Raw genomic sequence first — 23,560 nt, 5'->3', positions numbered from 1 at the left:
TTATTCAGGCAAGGTATGAACTGGACACTGTTTGTGAGGAATGGGTGGGTTCATGTAGGGCAGGGGTATTGGAACTCAGGCCTACAGAATAAATCTGGCCTCTCTGACATTCCTCTAAGTCACTGCCACCTTCGAATCGCTTCTGCAAGAGTACATATTGTTTGCTAGCTTTCTAGCATTTGCCGTTTCCCTTCCTGTCTAAAAGGCTGAAATGCCACTCCTCAAACTCAGATACTCGCAGTACAGGCATTAAGTTAAAGTAGTGTGGTGTTTTTGCCCCACCTGCTTTGCCCTGGCCCTGCCGATTTCTGCCTACAGCCCCATGTGCCACTGAAACTTTTCTATCAAGAGCTTCGGTGGCACTGTAGTCAGCCCTTGGGCTGAATGGGCCTCTGTATCAACATCCAGTGTGGGGTGTGTCACTTGGGGGCTCACTAAGCTGCCCCACTGGCTGGATCCAGAGACATCCTCGCAGACATTCCTGTGGCGTTCCACCGGCTCGCAAGATGGATCTGCGGGAACCACAGCGAGGTCAGAGAGCACAGGCGCCGCACCAGGCCTTTAGGCTCAGCAAGCAATGGGCAGAAAGAGGTAAAGAACAGACATGTGGCTGATGGGAAATCCCACTAGCACCAACCCACCCTCTCAACACCTAGCCTCAAACACTTTTAGGCTATTAATTTAACCCCCAGCCTCAGGTCCCACCCAATTAACCTCAAGGCTCAAGGAGGGCTGGGGTTGTCACCTCATTTCCGAAGCTGCTTGCGGAGGAAAAAACCTGGATATATCCAGCTGCTTTTAAAAATGAAGGAAAAGACCAATTAAAAAGGAAACCTGCAGAGGATTTCTTTTTAAACATAAAATGGGGGCAGGGAGAAAACAAAACAAAGTATGATACAGAAAGGTTAACTGAAAGGAGGAAAGGGTATTTTGGAGGAAGTTGTTTTAAATAAATGTTTATTTTATGGGAGCTAGAGTAAGCAAACTTGGCTAGGAGGAGGAGATCTAGGGCAGGGTGGGGGGAGGAGGGCACTTGGGGAGTGGATGGAGGAATGATCGTAAGGGCTGGGCAGGCTGCGGTCACATATGGGGCACCGTAAGGCTGGGAAAAATTTGTCCCTCAAGCACTTAACTGGCAAACATGCCCTATTAGCAGTCAGAGTGCCTGAACCCTGTGAATGAGTTGCACACAGGGGCTTGTTTACCCGTGTTGCTTTAAGAGCTGGTGACCTGGTCAGTGATTTAAAAGGCGTGGAGCCCAGAGGGTGGGATGTGGGCCCATTCCTGACCATTTGGCCCGCTTGGTGAATGTGGCCACCAATCTCCTTGCCTCTTCTTGTTGGAGCTAATTTTTCCTCTAGCAAGCACACACTTAAAAAAACACCTCTCAAGGTCAACATGAATGTAGGCGTCACCAGTGGCAGTATGGCATTGGTGGGTAGCTATTTATCTGAAGGATTTTTTCCAGTTCCATAGCCAAAAAAAGGGTCCTGGAGTGGCTTAACAATGATAATCAGGAAAGACAATTCTTGCCCACTGGGTTATGATCTTATTATTCATTTGATTTCATTTGATTTCTATTCAGTCTAATAGCCAAAGCTCTCTGGGTAGTTTGCAGCAGTTTATAAAACAATACAATAACATACCATTAAAAAATGAAGACCAGATTAAAACAGCTAAGGCAACAAATGATAGATGGTAAGCCTATAAAACACCTGTGGTGGGTAGTCCCTTCAAGCCCTGGAGACTTCGTATGCATTTTACTATTTCAGCATGGAGGGCAGTCTTAACTTGTTGCCAAAAGGATGACAAGGTTGTCACCAGTCCAGTCTCAGTCTTAAAAGAGAGGACAGGAAAGGGATACAGAAGAGAGAGCGCGCCAGCAGGCCATTCTTCCCTTGCTTGAAGAAGCATATTGGATGTTGGAGCTGCAGCATTAAAATGCAATCAAGGAATGCCTCTATAAAATGGCTGTGGCTGCTCTACATTACATAAAGACTTGCAAAATAGTAGAAGTCCCCCTTGCTTGAGTGCATGCATGCATGCGAGTATGCCTGCTCCCTCTCCCACCCTCTCGCTCTCTCTGAGTAGTTTCTTCCCTTCCCTTGGGCTTCCACCTTCACACACAGCTTTCACCCAGTGCTCTTCTTCTCCTCACAGCTGCTGGGGGTGGGGGGGGGCAGGCAGGGAGATCCACTGGAGGCCATTATCATGACCAGTGTGAGTTGCATCAATATTATGTGGTGATGGAAAGCAGGGGAGCCAGACTTGCGGGCACCAAGGTTTGTGTCCAGGGGTGCAAAGCACAGAAGCCATTCTGTTAACTACAGCTTTAAGCCAAATATATAGCGTTACATTTTCCCATAAGACTGAAAGGCTGCCATTTACTTCTATGGGAGAAAGTAAAGCATTGGAGACACAGCTGAGGGGACAGTAAAACTCTCGGGACAGGCTGGCCCTACTCACTTTGACTGGAATGCCACAGAAAGTTCAGGGTTTCTTGGTCCCTGCTACACATCCCTACTTCAACTACAGGCCCTCCTGCCACATAATAATGGGCATTTTCTTAGGATGCATTTTTGCCAATTAAAACTACCTTTGAAAAAGAGAAAAACTGCATGTGTCCCACAAAGCTCTGGAGAAATTGCACAGGTTAAGTATCCTTTAGTGTTGAATGGAGAGACAGTCTTCAAATTTAGTTAGAAATTTCTTTTCCTAGCGGCAGCTGATGAGAAGTGGAAGAGATACAAAATGAAATAACCAAGGACACTGAGCAAGTACTTACTCCCCTCCCCAAGTGGATAAAAATATTCTGGAATTACTGAGCTGGAAATCACAGTTATAGTAAAGTGGAAATGATCCCTTTGGATAAGACAGGCCAGCTGTGTCATTACCCAGCCGGGGCTGAAGCCTCAGAGATCCTATTATACCATCAGCTGAGCAATTACAAGGGCCCTCACTGCACACGGCATAATGACAAAGCTTAGCCATGCCTTGGTCTGCCTGAGAGTCTGACCTGCAACCATGACAAAGGACTGTGCGAACAAATCATCCACATTTGATGAAGAGAGCTGTCTCTTTGTGTGGCACTCTCCATTTTCAATTTCTGCACTTCTTATGAGGAATTGAAACAGACCCTAAATGAACAGAACTCCTTTGAGTCTTCATCTTATCCATTTTATTTTCTCTAAGGATACAAAGTCCTTAGAGAAACACGCAATCCATGCACTGCATGTGGCCCATGTAACTCCCAGTGGCCCCATAAGGGCCAAACAATGTCAGGGAGAAATGGCATCTAGGGTAACCATTTCTACCCATTAGGTACTATGGGGCTGCTATGGGTGACATTTGGAATCATGTTTATTAATTGATTTGGCTCCACAGGTGGGTGACTGGGGCAAAGAAAATGGTCCTGGGACCGCCCATATCTGCCCACCCCTGAAATATAGCATGGGATCAGAGGCAGAACTGAATTATGTTTGGTTGTGCCCTCAGTTATCACTACAGATCGTGATTGCCACTGATTATGCAAACATCTAGCAATAAGTTTAAGGCCCACGCAGCCTTGTGCTTATGCAATTCAATTTGAATCTCTTCGATGAAGATCAGGAATATATGTATGGTATGGCTGAGACTTACAAAGTTCTGTGGTCAGATATGAAGTCTTGGGGTCTCAGATGCTTCCTGGAGTACGCAGCAGGAGGAGCATCTTAGGAGAGCCAGAAGAAAGGGAACAAACTTGCCACAAGCCCCATTTCCATCCTTCTCCTTCTACAGTATGAAGCCAATGCATGTTTTTCCAGTTTCAGTATCTCCCTTTTTCTGTGCACGAATGTAACTGAGAGGGAGACACCAGAATAACTGCCTGGTAAGAAAACACACAGGAAAGAAGAAATTAATCCTGTCAGTAAAAGAGGCTGAAGAACTGCTGTGTCCAACAGGCTATATCCTCCAAATCTCTGGGGACCTGAAAAAGCAAAGTCTGGTGTTGTGAATCTCCTTCAGCCCAAAAGATGCATCCAATTTCAGACAAGTGTATTCCAGGGGCGGATGGGGTCTAAGGTAAAGGAGCAGGACAAAAATACCAGCTTATTTTAGCTTTAGCTGTAGAAATGGATTCATCTAATAATAAAAGAGTGATGTGTGCAGACTAGGCATTTCTGTGATAGATTTTCCCTATTTTTAAAACAAATCAAACGTAGAGAGAATTTCCCAATACTTGAGAGGAGAAAACAGTAGCAAAAATTCTTGAGACAGAGCAGAAGCCAACCTACAGCTCTGAAGTACACAACTTCTCTAACACGTCAAATGTTAAAGGGAAATGTATGCCCTATGAGCCAGCATCACAGTGGTCACCTAATTGTCTTTCCATGTTATGGGGACCAGTCATTTTCTCTTGCCTGCTTTGTGCCCTCTGAAGAAGGCCTTATCTCCCCAGTGCCCCATCTCGTCTACAAACATTGCTTTCCTTCCTCCGCAGCTGGTGTGCTGGTTCCCTCCTGCCATGCAGTATGGCAGCCTTGCGGTATCCTGCTTTCAGGAATGGTTGTATTTGGCTTGGCATGGGTGAGGCTGCTGCTATGCAGGCAGATGGGGGAGGGAAGGCGCTGCTGATTCATCACAGCTGTTCAAACAATCCATTCACCTTGTCCCTCCCTTCCTTCCGAAAGACTAACTCAGCCATTCAAGGCCAGCCACTTGCTTTCCTTGCATCAGAGTTCAGCAGCATCAGCTACAGTGAATTGCCTGGCAGCTCTCTTCCTAGCCAATATTCCTTATCACAAAGCCTCTATTATAAGCAATGCAGAGTTCAGGGACGGCAGAGGACCTCCTTGTCCTTCAACATTTATTGTCATAGACCTCCAAGCCAGACCAGGCCTTGATCCTTTTGAAAGATGCCTGCCAGCTAGATGGTCAAATAAAAGCCATTGTTAAGCATCCTACTAACTCCATAGTCCAAGGCAGGATTTTTATAACTCCATATTCTCCTCATTATTCTTGGTTCCTTATGGGATTTTAAGATGAAACTTTTAATAGCAAGGGATGGTTTCACATAAATGGGATGGTTTCACCTTGGGCCTCCCAGTGTTCCTGGAATACAATTCCAGGCACCTCTGACTAACAGCCTTGCTGGTTCTAGCTGGAGTCCAACAACATCTAGAGGACCACAAGTTCCTCATCATAGCTATAGGTTGTTCTGAGAGCCTTGCAGCAGGAAATGCATCCAATTAATTATATAAAGTAGAAAGCATCATTATATGTGCTAAATCATGCTACAGCATTACCATATGTCACCTTCACCGAAGAGAAATCCTCAGCAGTCTGGACTTCACCTGTGCACAAAAGGTTGAGCTAGGCTCATTGCTAACTTTTATTTCATATAATCATGAATTGCATGTGCGATTTGACCATTTTCCCCTGCCCAATTGAGAGCCAGTGTGGTGTGGTTTGAATGCTGGACTGAGGATCCAGAATATCAGGGTTCTAAGTCCCACTCAACCATGAAGCTCACTGAATGACTTCAGGCCACTCGCTCACTCGCAGCCTGACATGCATCACAGGTTTATTGTTGTGAAGTTAAAAGAGAGCTATGCAAAGCTGCCTTGGTTTTCTCACCAGAAGGAAAAAGCTGCGATGTAAATGTAATGCAACAACCACAATTTGCTTTTGCTTATTGAAAAAGATTCCACCATGGTCCCGATCTGAAGGTTCACATTGGCACAAATCTTTCAGTAATAAGATATCTTATGGACCCAGTGCCATGAGCACATTGAAACTGCACACCCCAAGTGCTTGAATATAAGTCTTGAGTTTCTTTCACATATAGCTGGATTTCCTTACTGGTCAGATGCTTGCCTGATCTAATGGTTTAGTCCAGGTGATGGGCAACTTGTGGCCCTCCAGATGTTTTGGCTTAAAACTTTAATCAGCCTCAGCCAGCATAGTCAAGGTAAAGGATGATGGAAGGCCAAACTTTGGGAGGGGTTCTAACTTTCCCACTTCCAACTTAGCCAAAAGTAATCTGCCTCTTATTTTACTATAAATATCTAGTAGCAAGCTCACATCAGTCAGCAGCCCATAATCATGTCAAGTTCCCACAAAGCAGCACCAGCAGTTGAATTTCACTGGTGCAAGAGCTGTTATGGGAATGCATCATGGGAAAGTGGTTTATTTGGCTGCTCCTGCATCACTTTGTTAATATGAACATGAAACTCCAGTGAAGCTTAATCCACACCAACAGGATTCTGCCTCAATTACAGGTTTAGAGAAGAAGAAAAGCCTGCCAGCCTTTGGGTGCATTAGCCAAATATTCAGGCTCTTAAAGCTAATTCCAAGGAGTCTTAATACAGGAAAAGCATTGCCCAGAGGGGATACATTAGTTGTTGCTCCTGGGATTGATCATATTATGCCAAGGACATTGCTAATTTTGTTGCCTTTCTTTAAGTGATACTTTGGCAGAGTTTATCTCTTCTGTCCTGGGAGAAAAAGAAAGCCAGGGTGGGGAGTGCCATTGAAATGAGGAAGAAAGAAGCTTCACTGTCTCCAATATCAATAATTAAGCAAGGTTTGATTGCCAAGGGATCACTTCATACCTTGCAAACTCTGGCCATGAGCTGAAAAAATACCAGAAATCTTATAGCTGGAAAAAATGTGCACAAGCATACAATTATTTGAGTGGACAAGTCATTTAGAATTACTACACTGCACTCAGAAGAACCATTCCCTCTCCAAAATTGTGGATGGGAAAAATTGGTGGTTCCGGCATGCAATAAAAGTTGGCCTCTGTGCACACTGCTGATTAACCAGTGCCTGTGATGTGTGAACCTCTTTCACTTTCATATCCCTGAACAGTGTTGCAGCTCCTTTAAAACTGATTTTTCTTGTTGCTACTAAAATGATGAGTGAGTGGCCAAATGAGTAAATGGTAGTAATCCCTACCTTTTAAAGGTAAATTGTACAGATGATGTAAAATTCATTCGATCTGCATTTCACAGATGCTTTTCATTCTGTCATCTGCTCGTTGACAGAATCAGGTTTTGTGGGAAAGATACACATTTGCACAAATTCACACACTAATTCTCCAAAATATGCAAATTTTCCCCAAATTTCTCATCAACTGAATTGTGAAAATGTACACTTTTGGTCATTTTTTGGTGTCTTTCTATGATTAAATTTGCATAAAATTGTAGAAAGTAAAAAACTGATTCACAATCTGCAGAATCTATGGAACTTGGGAAAAGCCACAGGTTGGATCCACAGAAATCCAACCTTATTTGAATCTCTGCAGACTCCCTTATCTGAAGCATGGAAGGGAGGGGAGGTGAAAAATGATATCAGCAATCTGAATGTTGTTGCAGTTTTGTACATCTGTCTACTGCATTGTGAATGTAGGAAGGAAGCTGAGTTTGTTCTTTGAGACAAAAGTCATGCAGAATCCTGGTAAAAGGCATGCTCATAAAGATGAAGGGGGAGAAGAAGTTTCTTAAGACATAAGCCCTGTGGGCAAAGTCTTGAGAATTAGTGTTGGCATTCATGAAGGACATTTTTTACTAGTATGAGCATGAAAATGTGTTTCAGTCCAAAGGAAAAGAAAACCCCCTTCACCCCGCAGCACAAAACAAATCCATGATGATCTCTCTTCATCAAAATTCTTGGAGCTCCATAAGTTAATCAGTGTGTGACAAAGACCATCACAGATCCTGAGCCATGCAGCAGTAACAACATTTTAACCAAGGTATTTATTGAAGGATACCTTGATTGGCCCACTTCAGCTGAACAGCTGAAGTGGTCTACACATTCCTTGTCAGGATCAGGTGTTCAGAACAGAAATCCAAGAGCAACCAATAAAGAAGGAATGTTACACGTCTAGGACAATGAATGACCTAGCTGTCTCATGTGCTCTTTAGAACAAAGAAGGGCAAGGAAGAAAACGCACAGGACAACCAATGTGGGGCACTGGTGAGAGTGCTGGAATGCAGCCTGGGAGATCTGGGTCCCAGTCCCTGCTTCTCCATGAAATTCACTGGGTAACTTTGGGGCAATTGCTGACTCTCAGCCGAACCTTCCTTTCACAGTGGTTGTGAGGACAAAATGGGGAAGTGGAGGATCATGCAACCATCCTCGGTTTCCTTGGATATAAATAAATAAAATATGATGATGATAAGCAAATAGTAAGTGATAATAAAATAAATAAGTAGATTTCAGGGAGGGTGGGGGTCTGGAGTAGCCTTCCCCAGAATGGGGCCTTCTAGCTCTTGGACTTCAGCTCTCACCAGCCCCAGCTGGCATGGCCAGTAATCAGTAATGCTGGAAGTTGCAACGCAAAGTATCTGAAGAGCATCAGGCTGGGGAAGTCCAAGGCTGAGCCGATTCACAACGTGGCTCAAAAGTCCTCTTGTGTCTATTTTCAGAGGGTGGTACACTTGTGTTTTTGCAATTACAGAACATTCGTTCAGCTTGCTGTGGTTACATTTAATGAATAATAAATACTTGAGCAGTATTCACATGTGACCTGTAATGGAGACCAGGGTGTGCCCTTCTACCCTGCAGATGTAGCCCAAGGTCTGTGCTTCTTAGTGCAAGAACAAGTATGCATGTTGTAAAACACGACATGCAACAAAAATGCTTTCCCCCCAACTGTGAGTCTGCAGATCAGGCTAACCCTGCGCAAACTCTGCACTTAAAGAGCAGCCATGCTTTATGCATGATGTTTCTATGGGGAGAAATTGTAATGCTTAAAGCAGTTCTATGCTTAACACAGTTGCAAACAGTTTGTCATAAGAATCAGGTTAGAAAAATGCATCCCCCAAACTCAAAAAAGCCCAAGAAACAATTTTAGCAAGAGGAAACAGTGTAATACAGACACACACAAATACAAATACGGAGCCTAGTCTATGAGGATACAGTTAAGGATAAACTAGGCACTTGCTAGGACATAAGCACCGCTGAATGTAGTGGGACTTCTGAGGAAACATCATAGGACTGTACTATGAAGTCAATTGACACAAGCTGCTAATGGATGCTCAACTCTGCATTGGATCTGGTATGTAACACATTTGTTGCCTCCAGAGCTGTTTGGGTCCCAACAGACTCTCAAAAACTGGGAAATAGATCTGATATTACTAGACGCTTTTGAGAAGATAATGTATGCCTGATCAAATCCAGTTATCTAATGGGGAAAGATACATCTCTCAAAGAATCCCAGGCCCTTTTCTTTCTGTACCTCACATATCTGGCATTGTTCTCTTACTTTGTAGAATTCCTGTAATGCAGGGCAAGAGTTGGCATTCTCCAGAGCAGTAAGCAAAGCTAAAAAGGAGAATAAATATGAATGCAAAACAACCCCCTTGCACTCTAATAGGTATCTATAGAAGGGTCACTCTGATTGCAGTTTTTGATTGCATAAACTCCCTGATGGACTGTGAGAATGCTGTGGCCACCATCTATCCTGACTTCAAGCTTTTGACAAAGTGCCCCATGATATACTGATTAGCAAACTAGCTAAAATTGGGCTAGATGGAACAACTATCAGGTGGCTCCACAGTTGGCAACAGAGTTCTCATCCAGAGCACCTTCTCAAACCCCAAAACTCCAAGTTAAACCACCTTTTTCAGATGGCTGCTGGGTTGCATCTTGAATGCCTCTATTGTGGGAGAGCTCACAACCTCCTAGGTCGTTGGTTCCATTGTTGTGCTGTTCTCACAGTCAGGAAATTTTTCCTGATATCTAGCCAGAATCTGGCTTCCTGTAACTTGAGCCCAAAATTCCATGTCCTGAACTCTGAGATGATTGAGAAGAGATCCTGTCCTTCCTCTCTGTGACAGCCTTTCACATACTTGCAGAGTGCTATCATACCTCCCCTCCCCCACCAGTTTTCTTTTCTTGAGGGTGAATATGCCCATTTCTCTCAATCTTTCCACCTAGGGCTTTCTTTCCAGACCCAGGATTATCCTCCTTGCCTTCTTCCAAACCCTTTCCAGCTTGTCTGCATTTTTCTTAAACTGTGGTGCTCAGAACTGGACACAGTACTCCAGATGTAGCCTAGCCAGTGCTGAGTAAAGGTGAATCAGTACTTCACAGATACTTTTACTCATGAAGCCTAAAATAGCATTTGCCATTTTTGTAGTCACATCACATTGTTGACACATCACATTCAGCTTGCAATCTACAACAAGATCCTTTTCACTTGCAGTATTGTTGAGTGAAGTATTCCCCATTTCATAATGATGCATTTGGTTTCTTTTCCTAGGTGCAGAACTTGGCATTTGTCCCTACTCAATTTCATAGTATTGTTTTCAGCCCAGTACTCCAACCTTTCAGGATCACCTTGAATCTTCTATTTGTCTTCCAGGATATTAGCTCTCACACACCCAGTGTTGTGTCATCTGCAAATCTGATAAGTGTTCCCTGCACTTCCTCATCCAAAAAGAAAAGAAAAGAAAAGAAAAGAAAAGAAAAGAAAAGAAAAGAAAAGAAAAGATGAAGGACTCTTAATCTTGAAGCAACCCACTTGCTACCTCTCCTCAGTTTGAGAAGGTGCCACTGATGTGCACTCTCTGAGTCTGAATCTAGCCAGCCATGTATCCACCTGATAGTTGTTCCATCTAGCCAACTTTCAGCTAGTTTGCTATCAGGAGAGCATGGGGCACTTTGTCAAATGCTTTGCTAAAGCCAGGATAGATGATGTCCTCAGCATTCTCACAGTCCATCAGGGAGGTTACCCAATCAAAAAATAAAATCACAGTAGTCTGGCAGGAGTTTGCTCGTGACAAAATTTGCTCCATGTTGGCTTCTACGGCATTGATTTCACGGTGTTTGCTGACTGACTGGTTTATAATCTGCTCCAGAATTTTTCTAGGGATTGATATCAGACTGACTGGATTGCAGTTCCCAGGTTGCTCTTTCTTTCCTTTCTTGAATATGGGGACAACATTAGCCCTTCTCCAGTTATCTGACACTTCCTGCATCCTCCATTATTTCTCAAAGATAATAGACAGTGGTTCTGAGAGTTCTTCTGGCCAGCTCCTTTATGACTCTAGGATGGAGTTCATCAGGCCCTGGAGATATGAACTCATTCAACCCAATTAGATGATCAATTAGATTGTTCAGCTGTGTTGTCTTCTGTTATCATGTTTTTAAGTTGAACTGTAACATACTCCTATTTGTAACTGAAGCTGGTGTTTTATAATGAACTATTTCACATTTAAAAATTTGTTGATTAAAATAGTTAAAATACAATTTTATAAAATTTTACAGAACCATTAGAATGTTTAAATCTATGAAATCATTTCATTTTTATATCTTGCCATTTTAAAACTAAAACAATAAAAACTGGACGTATTATCAGTGGTTATTTTGTGCGCTTTGTTCTTGTCTTTTGTTTGTGAATATTGTGTTATACAATGCATTATCTGCATATTGGTTGATTCCTAAGTTGGGTTTAAATCACCTACACCTACAATTTACTACAGTTGTGGGACTGTAATCATACAGGATCATTGTATTTCCTCGTGTCAGTGCCTCAATTACACAGAATAAAAACTCTGGTGGATCAGGGGATATAACTTATGCTTTCTTCATGTGATAGATTACATCAAAATGATCTATTGAATTCATATCAAAAATGCAGAAGCAGCAATAGGTATTTGGAGCAAGTACAAATTGTACACAAGATCCCAGAACAAGATAGATTTAGTTACCGAAGAACCATAGGAAGGGGTTGTAGCTCAATGACAGGGTACTTGCTTTGCCTGTAGAGGGTCCTAGGTTAAATCCTTGGAATCACCTGGTAAGACTGGGGGAAAAAATCCTTCTTGAAACCCTAACAAGCCACAGATAAATGGATAAAACTCAACCAGAGGGTCCCATGCTCTGACTTGTTATAAGACATCATCCTGTGTTGCTAATTGTGGAAATTAAATACATAAAATCTGCTTGTTATACATATTTGCTGCACAATTGCAGCTTCATTTCCAAAACCTTACAATTATCATTACAATATGACATCCGGTTAGGCAAAGCAGTGCTACAGTCATGAACGTTTCAAAGTCCTCATGCACAAATATCCACTGCTAAGGAGTCAGACGTTACCGAATTGTGCAGTTTGGACTAGGGATCATTGTACTCTACCGCTGTGGCTGGCACTGAATTCTTCAGCCACATTGTATCCCATAAAATATGAAAATAGTTCAATAGCATTGGGAAAGGTCAAAATCAGGCTGGCAGGCTGCAGTGTTCTCAACCATGGCCGGACAGTATTCCTACAACAGTAAGAATTCCCTAAGGGAAGGCAGAGAGAATCCAAATGAAAACACAAGCATCTGCAAGAAGCATGAAGAGGAAGGGCAGAAAATGGCATAAGTGGCATGTGCAACATGCAGATGTTTTGCATTAACATCAAAAAGTGTTGCAGTGCAACGTGACTGGTAGCCAGTCACAGTGTTTCTCCACATTAACTTCTAAAACCACAGTTATTCACCATTTATTCACCTCGCATTCACACATTTCTGCATAAAGACTTTGGGAACAATCCTATGGCTTCCCAACATTGTCTGAAGCCCTAGGATTGTTTAGAGCCTCACATCCAATATTCTGCAGCCTTAGAGCTGGGAGTTTGAAAGCAGAGCCTCCACCCTGTTCCACTCAAAGCTGGAGGGGGAAAAACCATGCAGACATGTTGCTACATGCTGATAAGTTGTCTCCAACTTATGGCAAACCTATCAACAAATTCCCCTCTGTCCTTGACAGCGCTGTTCAGCTTTTGTCAACTCAAGGCTGTGGCGTCCTTTATGGATTGATCCATCTCATAGCTGGTCTTCCTCTTCTTTTCTGCCTTCAACTTTCCCCAGCATGATTGTCTTCTCTAGTAAGTCTTGCCTTCTCTTGATGCACCCAAAATGCAACAGTCACAATTTTGTCAGTTTTGCCTCCACAGAAGGTTCTTGCTTGATTTAACGAGAACCTTCTTGTTTGTCTGGCCATATTTGCCCTTTGGGCAGTCTGTAATTGCTATGGTGCCACTTTGAATTTTATGTCTAATATTTTTGGCTTCACAAGGGGGTGATCTGAGCAACGAAATGCCTCTTGAATCTTCCATATCTGCCCACTCCTGGAAAAAATGGGATCACAGGACTACTGAATTAAGTTTTATATTTGTCCTCAGTTACTGTCTGTTGGGGTGTGGAGCCAGAATGTGGGCATCCTGAGACAAAACAAGTGAAGAACAACAGAGGCACCAGGACCAGGGCAACGGAACTTCAGGCAAGGCAGAGTCCAAGGTCAGGAAGCAGACGAATGCATGAGGGCAGAACAGGGATGTGGTCAGGAACAAGCCCAGGGTTGAGAGGACAAACACAGGTGCAGGTACCTTGGGCAGGATAATAGGGCAGGATACATGGGGTGCCAGGATACACAGGGTGGCAGGATACATCTCATCCCATACATGGAATGGCAGGAACCAGATGCAGCAAGGGTCAGGCAAGATGCAGGAGCTGAAGCACAGCTTGCAGGAAGCCCTGTGTTGCTGAGGCAAGATGGTGAGGCAGGATACATAGGCGAGGAAAGACATAGGTCACACAAGATGCAGACACAACAGCAAGGCAACATGGAAAAGCAGAAACCAAGAGCAGGAACCAGGAGCAGAATGGTCAGGCAAGGCGCAGGCACAGCAGCACACAGGAGGACCTGTGCTGCTGAGGCAACATGGCAAGGCAGGAGGAACCAGGAACAGGCACTTCAGGAAACAAGGCAGCCTACATGCTGAGGCCAGTTCTGGGAGGAGGGGCTTAGATCTTCCCCCAGGACTCCCAGCTGGTGCTTGTTAGTAGAATGAGAGCTCCAGCAGGGCTTGGGACCAGTCCTGTGAATACAGCAGTAGTGGTTGTTCTGGTTCTGGCCACCAGAACAGCCCAGATCCTGACACTGTCATTGATCATGATTCCTCCCTTAGTTGTCACAGATCATGCAAACATGTAACAATCTGTTTAGGGTCTACATGCTTGCTCAATCCAAGCTGGATCTCCCTGGACATCAGGAATATAAATTCTAATGGGAAAATGTATGGGATTAGAAATCCAGTTAGCCCTAATTCCCAGCATGTCCTTGTTTATTAGCACTCAGAGTGTAGGCAAAACAACTCTCACACTTTACATCACTTTACTTGGATCACTTTACATCACTTTACATCACTTTACACTTTACTTGGAGGGGACTCACCAAAATGTCACTGATGACCAAGTTTTGGGTGGTCCCTCCCTCCTGTTTATGGATGGGGTATCTCTGACAAAGCTTCTTGGTTGTGTCACAAAATTTCATTTCCTTCAGGCTCAGCAGCTGCGGGCCTGTTTCCTGTGTAAAAGAGCTCTGCTTCCAACTTGCTTTCCTCTCCATGTCAGGATTAAGGGAAAGCAGCCAGATTGGCCAGATACTGTTTCCTACAACAGAGATTCACAAGGGATGCATTGTTTTTTGGATGGACTTCTGGCTGAGGTTGGGACTCATCCCAGCTCTATAAATATGAAGGTACATGTTTCCTTATCAGAGAGAAGCTAGCAGCCTCTGCACAATTCTACCTTCCTCTGTTCAATCACTTTATCAGATGACATTTATGAGAACAAGCACCTTAAATTGCTACTTCAGTCTCTAGGTGCTTCATATAACCAATTCTATTCCAATTGTCTCCCTTGATTAGCTGATGCATGTTTGAATGCCACTGCACATTGGCCCAAGAACACAAGTTCCACTTGCTGTTGTGGTTCCCATGGATTTTTATTTTGAAATGAATTTAATTCAGGTAGCAAAAAATGAGCTCACATAATGATGCAAGATCACAAAAGAATAACGAAACTGTCAGAATGGCATCCTTAGTATATCATAGATAAGCTTGTAAACAACAAGAGTAAAATAGTTTAAGGGGAAATTGTCTAATACTAGATTTTAGCATATATAAAATATGACACATATCACGAACAGGTATATGTGCTTGTTTGGAACTTGATCAGAAGCTTGAAGGGCACCCACAAGGAAAATAAATGCCATCATGCCATAGTGTTGCTTTTAAAATCATAGTTTCCAATATCTTACCAACTCTTTGTTGTTTAGATGGTTGCATTGCAGATTTCTGACGATGGGCTTTACATGACTTTGCCACTATACACATATTGCTTAGGGGCACAAACCCCATGTCCTGTACCATCAATGCATGTAGGACGCTGAATTTGGAGGTTTACGGGACCCTATGGCCAGAACAAGGTGCCGCAGCAGCAATCTCTGCCACCACTGGGTATGTTATCGAGACGGCCATTCTCAGGAAGTGGTATAAGTCCATGCCCCCAGCTTCCTCCCCACATCCTGCTTCCCAGCATGCCTCTCCTTTCTTCATGCTCTTCAGCTATCCAGGTAGTGGAGACTGGGGAAAGTGAGGAACCAGTGTGGGCACTGGGAAGTATGGAAGGAGAGCTAAAAAAAAATAAAACATCTGGGATCCCACTGTGAAGGAGGAAGTCACCGTGCCTTCTCATCCGCAAAGATCCCTCACAGCTTTGCCTCACCCTTGACAGCTGTCAAGTGAAAACAAAATAACCAATTCTCAGGATCTCTTGATCGATGCCCGTGGTCCATACCTGCTGTACTTTGACAGCACAGCACATGTGATTCCCTTACATATTTTGAGTTATGTTGTTGTGCAACTCTGGACCCCGCCATTAAAGAAATTATGAACATAGTTGTGCAAAAGCAAAAATATAGAGCAAGTACAAGAAAGGTGGTGAACCAGCTTGTCCCATGTGTTGCTGTCAAGAGTGGAGGAAAGGAAAACGGAGGAAGCAGCAGGGAACACAAAATGGGTTGCAAATGCAGCAAGGAACAGAAGTCCACACAGTTGTGGGATAGTTCCTGGAGGGCTGAGAGGGAAGGAGGGAGAGAAAAACCCACCATCATCCTTTCTTTGCAAGGTGGCTGCCATGTCATACAAATTCACCCAGTAACTCCAGTACCTGATCTCATCTGCTCACTATGGATCAATACATAGTAGACATGTAGGTTGCCTGTCATCAAGGAATTAAGCCTTTGAAAAATGGATAAATTTATGCTTTTATATACTTAGAAGTCAGGCAGGACAAATGTATCCATTTTATCATTGGGATCTACTTATAAAATTTCATTTTCTAAATATTCCTGTTGTCCTCTGTCAACCTAACCTAAGTTCAATGCTCAGATCCCAAGATACTGACAACTACACAAACTAGCCCCAGGGACTGAATTTCATTTTGGAGAAGCTATCCAGTGTCACATTCCAGTGGTGGGAGAAGCCAAAGGCAAAGAAGCAGGACCAAAATATCAAAAATACCGGCATTTTCTAGCTTAAAGCTCTTCCTGCAAGAAACTAAGTTGAAGGTTAACCTTTGAGATGTTAACCTTTTAAAATGGAGAAAATGCTGCACAAAATCCAGAAAACAACCAAATGATTGATGGTCAGGGAAGTCTGGGTAGAGACAAGGAAAGAGAGTTGGCCATTTGGGGAATGCTATAGGGGTTAGGATTAGCTAAATGACCAACTCTCTTTCCTTATCCCTACCCTCTTTTTCCTGACCACCAAATGTTTGGTGGTCTACTGGCTTAATTTCCTGGCTTTGACGGTTTCCCTGCCCTATTAGGACCTTGGGAAGAGATTTGGCCACTGCTTTTAAATGCCTAGCTGGGCCATTTTCCCAGGAATTGCAGCTCTGCCCTCATTACATGACTGAGCATTGTCAGTCACCAGAAAGGGGAGACGCAAAATAGCCCAAAGAACAAAAATTGTAGAACACATTCAGATATGATTGCTAAGTAAAAAGAAACAGGTCAAAACAGTAAAAGCTAATGTTTCCTCCAGCTCATGTCACTCTCTTTCAAGAGAACCTCAGTCCTTTTCCTACTTTGCAAAATAGGGGAGAAAATCCTTCTTTACTTTTCACTTGAAGTACAAAAAGCACTTCCAAGGCTGGCACATAGCCTTTGACCTAACATGTGCAGGAGGAGGCCTTTGACTCCACAGAGAACAGCATGGGTTCTTTTTTTTAATTTTTAAGTGGCAAGGATACATGATCCTTCGTTTGTTTCCATTATCACACACAGGCACTTTGTTTAAATGCATTTGTGCGGACCCCTCTGTCTGAACCAGCACAGACTCCACTTGTGGTTTTACATGCCAGCTTTGAGGAACTCTTGTCAACAAGGCCATTTCCCCCACAACCACAAGTCTGTGGTTTTTGTTTGCTGATAGCACTTCCTACAAACAGCACATCCTCCAGGGCAGAAATGAGAGCCCCAAATGGATGCTCAACTAGAAATGTTATCCCCAAGAGCAAGTAAGTTTACATTACACTTCTGCAGAATGGAAACCTTATGTCAGTGGTGGCAGGGCCAGGGGCTTATTCTGTTGCGTTAATGCAATCCAGCACTACCTTTGGTGAAAGACATGGCTCATCATACAAGGAAGGCCTTCCTGCCACCCTCCCAGGCAGTTCCCATTAACTGCCACACTGGGAGAGCTTGTTCGAGAAGCTTTGCTTTCTCAGACACCAGCATTTGACTTTTTGGATCCTAGCTGCACATTTATCCTAGCTTAATGCTTCTTGCTCCTTTCCCCGTCTAGCCATCATTTCTCTGCTGTGGGAATCCTCTTCTTCTAAAGTAAAGACACCCTTTCTAAAACATCTTTCTATATAGTAAGGGCAGAAGACCTCAAGCCTAGATGGTAGCTAAATGTTGGACTGGGAACCCAAGAGATCCATTTCTCATCCCTACTCAGCCATGAAGCTTACTGGGTGTCTTTGGGCCAGTAACTGCCTCTACCTCTCAGTGTTGTTGTTATGAGGATAAAATAGAGCTGTGTAAGTTGCCTTGGGCTCCTCACAAGGAGAAAAAATGGTGGGATATATATGCAATGTAATAGTCTTATCACAATGGAAGATAAATCCTAAAGCAATTTATGTACAAAGCCCTTAATGGCTTGGGACCTGGATACCTAAAGGAACGTCTGCTTCCTTATTTGCCTTCCCACCCCTTGAGATCAGCAGCAGAGGCCCTCCTCCGGGAGCCCTCCCTGAGAGACATCTGGAGGCAAAGTACCCGGAGGAGGGCTTTCTCTGCAGTGGCGCCCCATCTGTGGAATGCGCTCCCCAGAGAGGTCCACCTGGCACCATCATTATTTGTTTTTCGGCGCCAGGCTAAGACCTTTTTATTTAAAAAATATTTTAACAACGCTTAATATCTATAGGTTTTAATAGTACAGCCAGGGTGTTTCTGGATTTTAATTGTATTTTGTATCATGTTTATTTATGTGAGCCGTCCTAAGGCTATAAGCAATGGGACAGCATACAAAAACTCTAAATAAATAAAATAATAAAATAAAAATGTATGTGGAGATTGCATGAATGTTGTATGGGCTACCTCCTGAGGTGCCACTCACACCAGTCCCAAGGAAGATGTACCCACTGGTGGGGTGCTCTCCAGCTGTCACTCATGCACCTCTTGGTTAGGTAGCATAAACTAGGCTCCCTCTAGACATTGTTGGACTACAACTCCCATAGACTTCAGCCCTACATGGCCAACAGTCAGGGATTATAGAAGTGTATAATTTTGAGGGCACTGGGTTGCCTCCCTGTAGCATAAAGCATCTCTAACCGTTTCAGAAGGCTTCACAGAATGTCCAAGTGACCATAATTCCTTACATAAGTGGGCTTGATATGTCAGACTGGGCAGTATATGTTTAGGTAGACCAGGAAGCTGTTCTTGTTTTTTTCATCACACACATGCACTTTGTAGTAGTAAGGGGCCGGGGAACAAAAGAAAAAGAGCCCCATGAGAACTCATCACGCTCAGTAGCCATGCTCAGATGCTGTGTACTATTTCTTCTTGAAATTCCCCCTTTTTTTGATCACATGGGGTTTCTGCTTCCAAGTTCTTCATGAGATTAAGCTTGGCTTCTTTACATATTTATTTTCCCTTGGGGTTATTCTTTCTCTGCCTTTGTGCATGTTCCATTATACAGTCACAAGAAGGAGCTGCAGGATAGCACTGTAGTATAATTAGTAAACACATGAGCTATTACACAATTTCTAAATAATACCACAATTTTCTCCATCTAAAAACGGTGCAAAAAGTATGGGAGAGGCTCTGGAGTATGATAAAATGTGTAAAGCAACTACAAACTACTGTGAAGAACCATGAGCACATAATATTTGCCTCAAACATTGAAACTAAGTCATTTTGATAAGTGGATTGCCAAAGAATTTAGTTTCCCCTATGTGTCCAAAATTAACGATAAAGGTTTAAGTTAAGGAGAAGAAGACAGGCGAATTGCTTAAAAAGTGAACACAGTGAAAAGCTGCTATCATCATCATCATCATCATCATCCCTATACCACCCACAGCTGATGCTATCTGCTATAAGGAACCTTGCAGGTTGATTAGGAATATTGAGGGTTGTTTAAATAAGATCCTATTTATGTATTGAACACCTTAAAAATTATCTGACTGTTCATCCACAGGAAATCTGACCCAAATATAGGCTATTCACACAGATACGTTTCCTATGTACCAGCAATAAAGGCAGCTAAGAAGCGATATAGTGATCTAGGCCAGCTCCTCCATTAAAGAGAGAGAGGCAACTTTCTCAGGCAGCTGGATGTGTGTGTCATGAAAAGGTTTCAAACTGTTTTAATTTTATTATGGTATTTTTACTAGCAGGGAGGAGGAGAGACAGTGGTGGACTTTTCACTCCATATGCCAAAATAACTTTGCTAGCCTTGTGTATTATGCACCTTGAGGTGGCAGGAAGAGTGCCACATTTGCTGGTTCACCTTCAGCAGCAGGATGTAGTTCGCCAGTCCTGCTAGCAATTTTAATTTCGGCTGAGTTAGGAGCAACAATTGACAAGTCAAAATATACTAGTTTTACCCTTTTTTGGGGGGCGGGGAGTATCTATTTTATGTAAACATGTATATCCCTGAGCAGTGTTAAAGGATACTGTATTTATTTAAGGTTAGGGAGGACCCCAATGAGACATTGGTGGGGGACATTAATTCTTGACTTGGAGCTTCGGAGGATGAGTGGGTGGGAGCCGTACCGCAGAAACAGAAGCACATTGCTGGCAGGCTGCCCTATGGGCATTCCATCATGACAGTGTGTTTTCTGCAGTCTGGCAAAAATGGAAGGAAAAGGTGAGAAAAGAGGAAAGCTGCATGTGGGAAAAGACCAAAGGACAACCATTCGATGACAAGGTTTTCTAGGTCTCTTGTAAACAACCGCTACTGTGGGAACACCCATGGCCAAGCAGCTGCTGTCACTGAGGGCCACATCTGATGACAGAAGCCTGGCAAAAGCTATTTTCGAGATGTCAGTCATGAAAGACAAGCACTAAAAGCAAGCTGTCAGATGAACCAGAAGCTTTTATCAGCTGAAGACACATGGGCAAGACCAGTTTAAATAAGAGACACTCCTTGAACTGATCAGTGGATGAGGCTGCTAATGATAGTGGGAGCTCCATTTCTTCCACGTCCTTAGGAATGCCTGAATTCCTAAAGATTATTTTCTCCTCCTCCTGGTTTTCTAACTGCTGCTCAAAGGTAATAACAGTTAAGGCTAATTCTCAGCACCTCCCTTTCCCTTCCAGGGCCCAAACTACATTTCCTTCGCTTCAATTCACTAATTGGCTATTTCCACCTCACAGTGTTTCCCTTTCTCTTGCCTGCTTATTTATATCCCAGATAAATGTACTGAGAAGAAATGACATCCTAAAGCATACAGATGTCAGTGGGTAGGATAGAAAAATGTCAGATTTAAATGCTATTGGCTCAGGTAGATGGAGGTAAGGTGATAGTGTTGGCTATCATGTGACTTTTATTTTTTTTAAAGTGCTACTTTATTCTAAACTCTCTTTTTCACAGAACATCACTGTCACCAACACTACTCCTGTCGATATTTAAAATAATAGAAAACATGTTCCTTGATAGCAAAACTAAATCACAGTACTTAATATCAGGGACCACCTCTTTCTTTTCTCATGGTAGGACTCTTGCACTTTTAGCCACAGCATGACAAGTATAAATGTAGTTCCTGTACCTTTAATAGCAGCTTGTAAAGCAAAGGGTTAGTTGGTGAAACTTTTCTAAACTGCAAACAGAATGATCAGGAGAACTTTATCTGCCAGACTGCCGCCTGCTTGGTATGCAGGAAACCTGGCAGAGGGATCCTGGAAGAAAAAACAAAAGGCACGGTATATTAAGCTCTTAGAGATGTAAGATTTCCTCAATTATCTGTACTCAGATAACAGCCTACCAAAATGTCCTGAGTGTTTGAAGTGTTGTGATGCAGTGCTCTCTTCAATTAAGGTTTTACCTTGGTAAATTATGAACTGTTCAGCCATTTTAGTGGGCAGAAAAAGCAAATTATCAAGAAGCTTTATGAGATCAAATATAGTCTCAGGATCTGGTCGCACTGTTTTGTTTTTGGAGTTGGAAGCATCGGTTAAAAGATATTAAAAACCCTTATTATTCCACACAGCAATTTCAGTTTTTATAGTAAGAATTATGAAAAAGAAAAAGAAAAAACTACAAAGTCCTACCTTTTCTTTTTCCTTCTTTTTTAAAGGATTGCACTTATCCAAAAACAGTTTTGAAACCAAGGTGAGTGTGATGCATTTTTTTTGGTGTACATTGTAAGAGAATCTATGTATTCAAGATACACTGCTCAAATAGTATGAAATCCCTATGTTCAGTCTTCAAATTTTCGGCCATTCCTCTTGATTTATTTATGTCCTGCCTTTTTCTTCAAACAGTTTCGGGCAATGTTAGACCTGTTTATTTCTATTTAATCCTCGCAACAACCCTTGGAGGTAGGTTAAACTAAGAGTCCATGACTGACCCAAAGTCACCCAGTAGGATTCAGGGCTAGCCACAGACCTGAACTGAGGCGTCCCTAGTCCAATGCCCTAACCAATATACCACACTGCCTCATAGCTGTATTCTCAGCTGTATTTTTTTTTAAATCTTGTTCCACTAAATTGGCCTCTCAGTCAATGTTTTTGCCTTATGGAGTTTAGCACAGCTCTTCTTTCAACAGTGGTTATAAATAGCAGATGGCTACTTTTCATGCAGAAATATTTGACTACTGATTTCATACCCTCACAAGCATTCTCCAGATATCAAAGCAGCAACCAATATATGTGAAACCTGTTGTGCTTTGAGTTTGACACAGAGAAAAGCCAGAAGGGACATGAGGGTGAGCTGGAAAACACAGCCTCCATTTTGCAGTAGAGGACAAGTGGCTGAGCCTGCAGATCCTTTCTCAGGAGGTAGGACAATCTTGAACCTAGATGGACAAGTAACTCAGGGACACTTACCAGCTACGCTGTGCTGGTTTCTGCCAGCATGTGTTTTTGAGGGTACACATCTGTGCATATTGCTATTCACACATAAGCAAAAGAGCCCTAGTGTGAAATCAGCAGAATTTGTTGAGACAAGTTCCTTCAAAAATTAAAAGCTCATCCTAGCATTATTTGGCTGCTTCTTTAACTGATAACTGGAAAGGAAAGGTTGGAAAATTATTGAATCCATTATGAAATCAGTTATTAAATCAGCCATGCTAGGAGTTGTAGATTTTTTTCCTGCTAAACCTGCATAGGATTTCACCTTTAGGTGCCACATGTCCTGTGTACAGGCAGATAGAGTCAACAGGATGAGGAATCAGATTGCCAGCCAAGGAGGAGGGCCCAGGAACTTAATAATTGTGACACTGAGTCCTCAGGGCCAGTGGATCTGTTGCTAAACATACAAACTGGCCCTTATTTGCAGGCTCATCCTATATGTAAGATACGTACTTATGATAGTATCATATCTTGCTATAAATCTGAATTAGGCAGCCAGAAATATAATGACCTAAAGCAAATGTGAGCTGGGCCAATCCCATGCATGTTTAGATGCATGGGCCTATACCTCCTAGCATGCTCATGAGGCTTGGTGGAAGTTGTAGGGATGTGCCTTAAATGAAGCTAGAGGATGCTTGAAAACCTCCTTTTTCAGACAGGCAAGGCTTTCACACATTAAAACAGTTAAAATCTTATATTAAAAACACATACTTCACATAGAAAACTAATTCTTGGGGACTGCAGATACACAGGTTGCTTGTTGTAAGTCATTCTCTACCTATGGCTGCCAAAAGGATATTGGAACGTGAGATAGAGGGAAAGAAGAGCCTGGGATAGCTCATTTCTTTTCCTAGACAAGCACTGTAACTGGTACTCCATACAACTGTGCTGTGATGAAGCTGAAGGTTGCACTCCGTATATGCAAGCCTGGGAATATTCTTTCTTCAATTGTACCTTCAGTTCCATTGAAGAAAGAAAAAAGCTTACAAACAGCAAAGAGGAAATGGGTGGAATGCAAAGAGATGACGATCTCATTTGTAGAGTTCATCTCCCCCAAGAGATTCCCTTTTGCAACTGAAATTTCTCAGAATTCAGCCAGAAATAAGTATTACAACGAAGTTGTTCATTGTCATTTTTATGTGAACATCTGGTGTCC

General features: G+C 42.8%; 1 long non-coding RNA gene across 9 annotated transcripts in view; it reads left to right on the top strand.

The window, feature by feature from the left end:
* Positions 1–20,491: 20,491 nt before the first annotated feature.
* LOC123026640 overlaps positions 20,492–23,560 on the top strand; it is a 28,762-nt gene continuing 25,693 nt past the window's right edge. For all 9 annotated transcript variants that reach the window (XR_006415352.1, XR_006415348.1, XR_006415351.1 and 6 more), the window contains exons 1-2: positions 20,492–20,605; positions 21,630–21,664. This is a non-coding gene — a long non-coding RNA (uncharacterized LOC123026640). The remainder of the gene's footprint in view (positions 20,606–21,629; positions 21,665–23,560) is intronic.

Source organism: Varanus komodoensis, unplaced genomic scaffold, assembly GCF_004798865.1.
Source record: "Varanus komodoensis strain SLA01 unplaced genomic scaffold, ASM479886v1 scaffold3, whole genome shotgun sequence".
Lineage (NCBI taxonomy): Eukaryota > Metazoa > Chordata > Lepidosauria > Squamata > Varanidae > Varanus > Varanus komodoensis.
The sequence above is the reverse complement of the archived record's forward strand: the minus strand, read 5'-3'. Positions and strand labels throughout refer to the sequence as shown.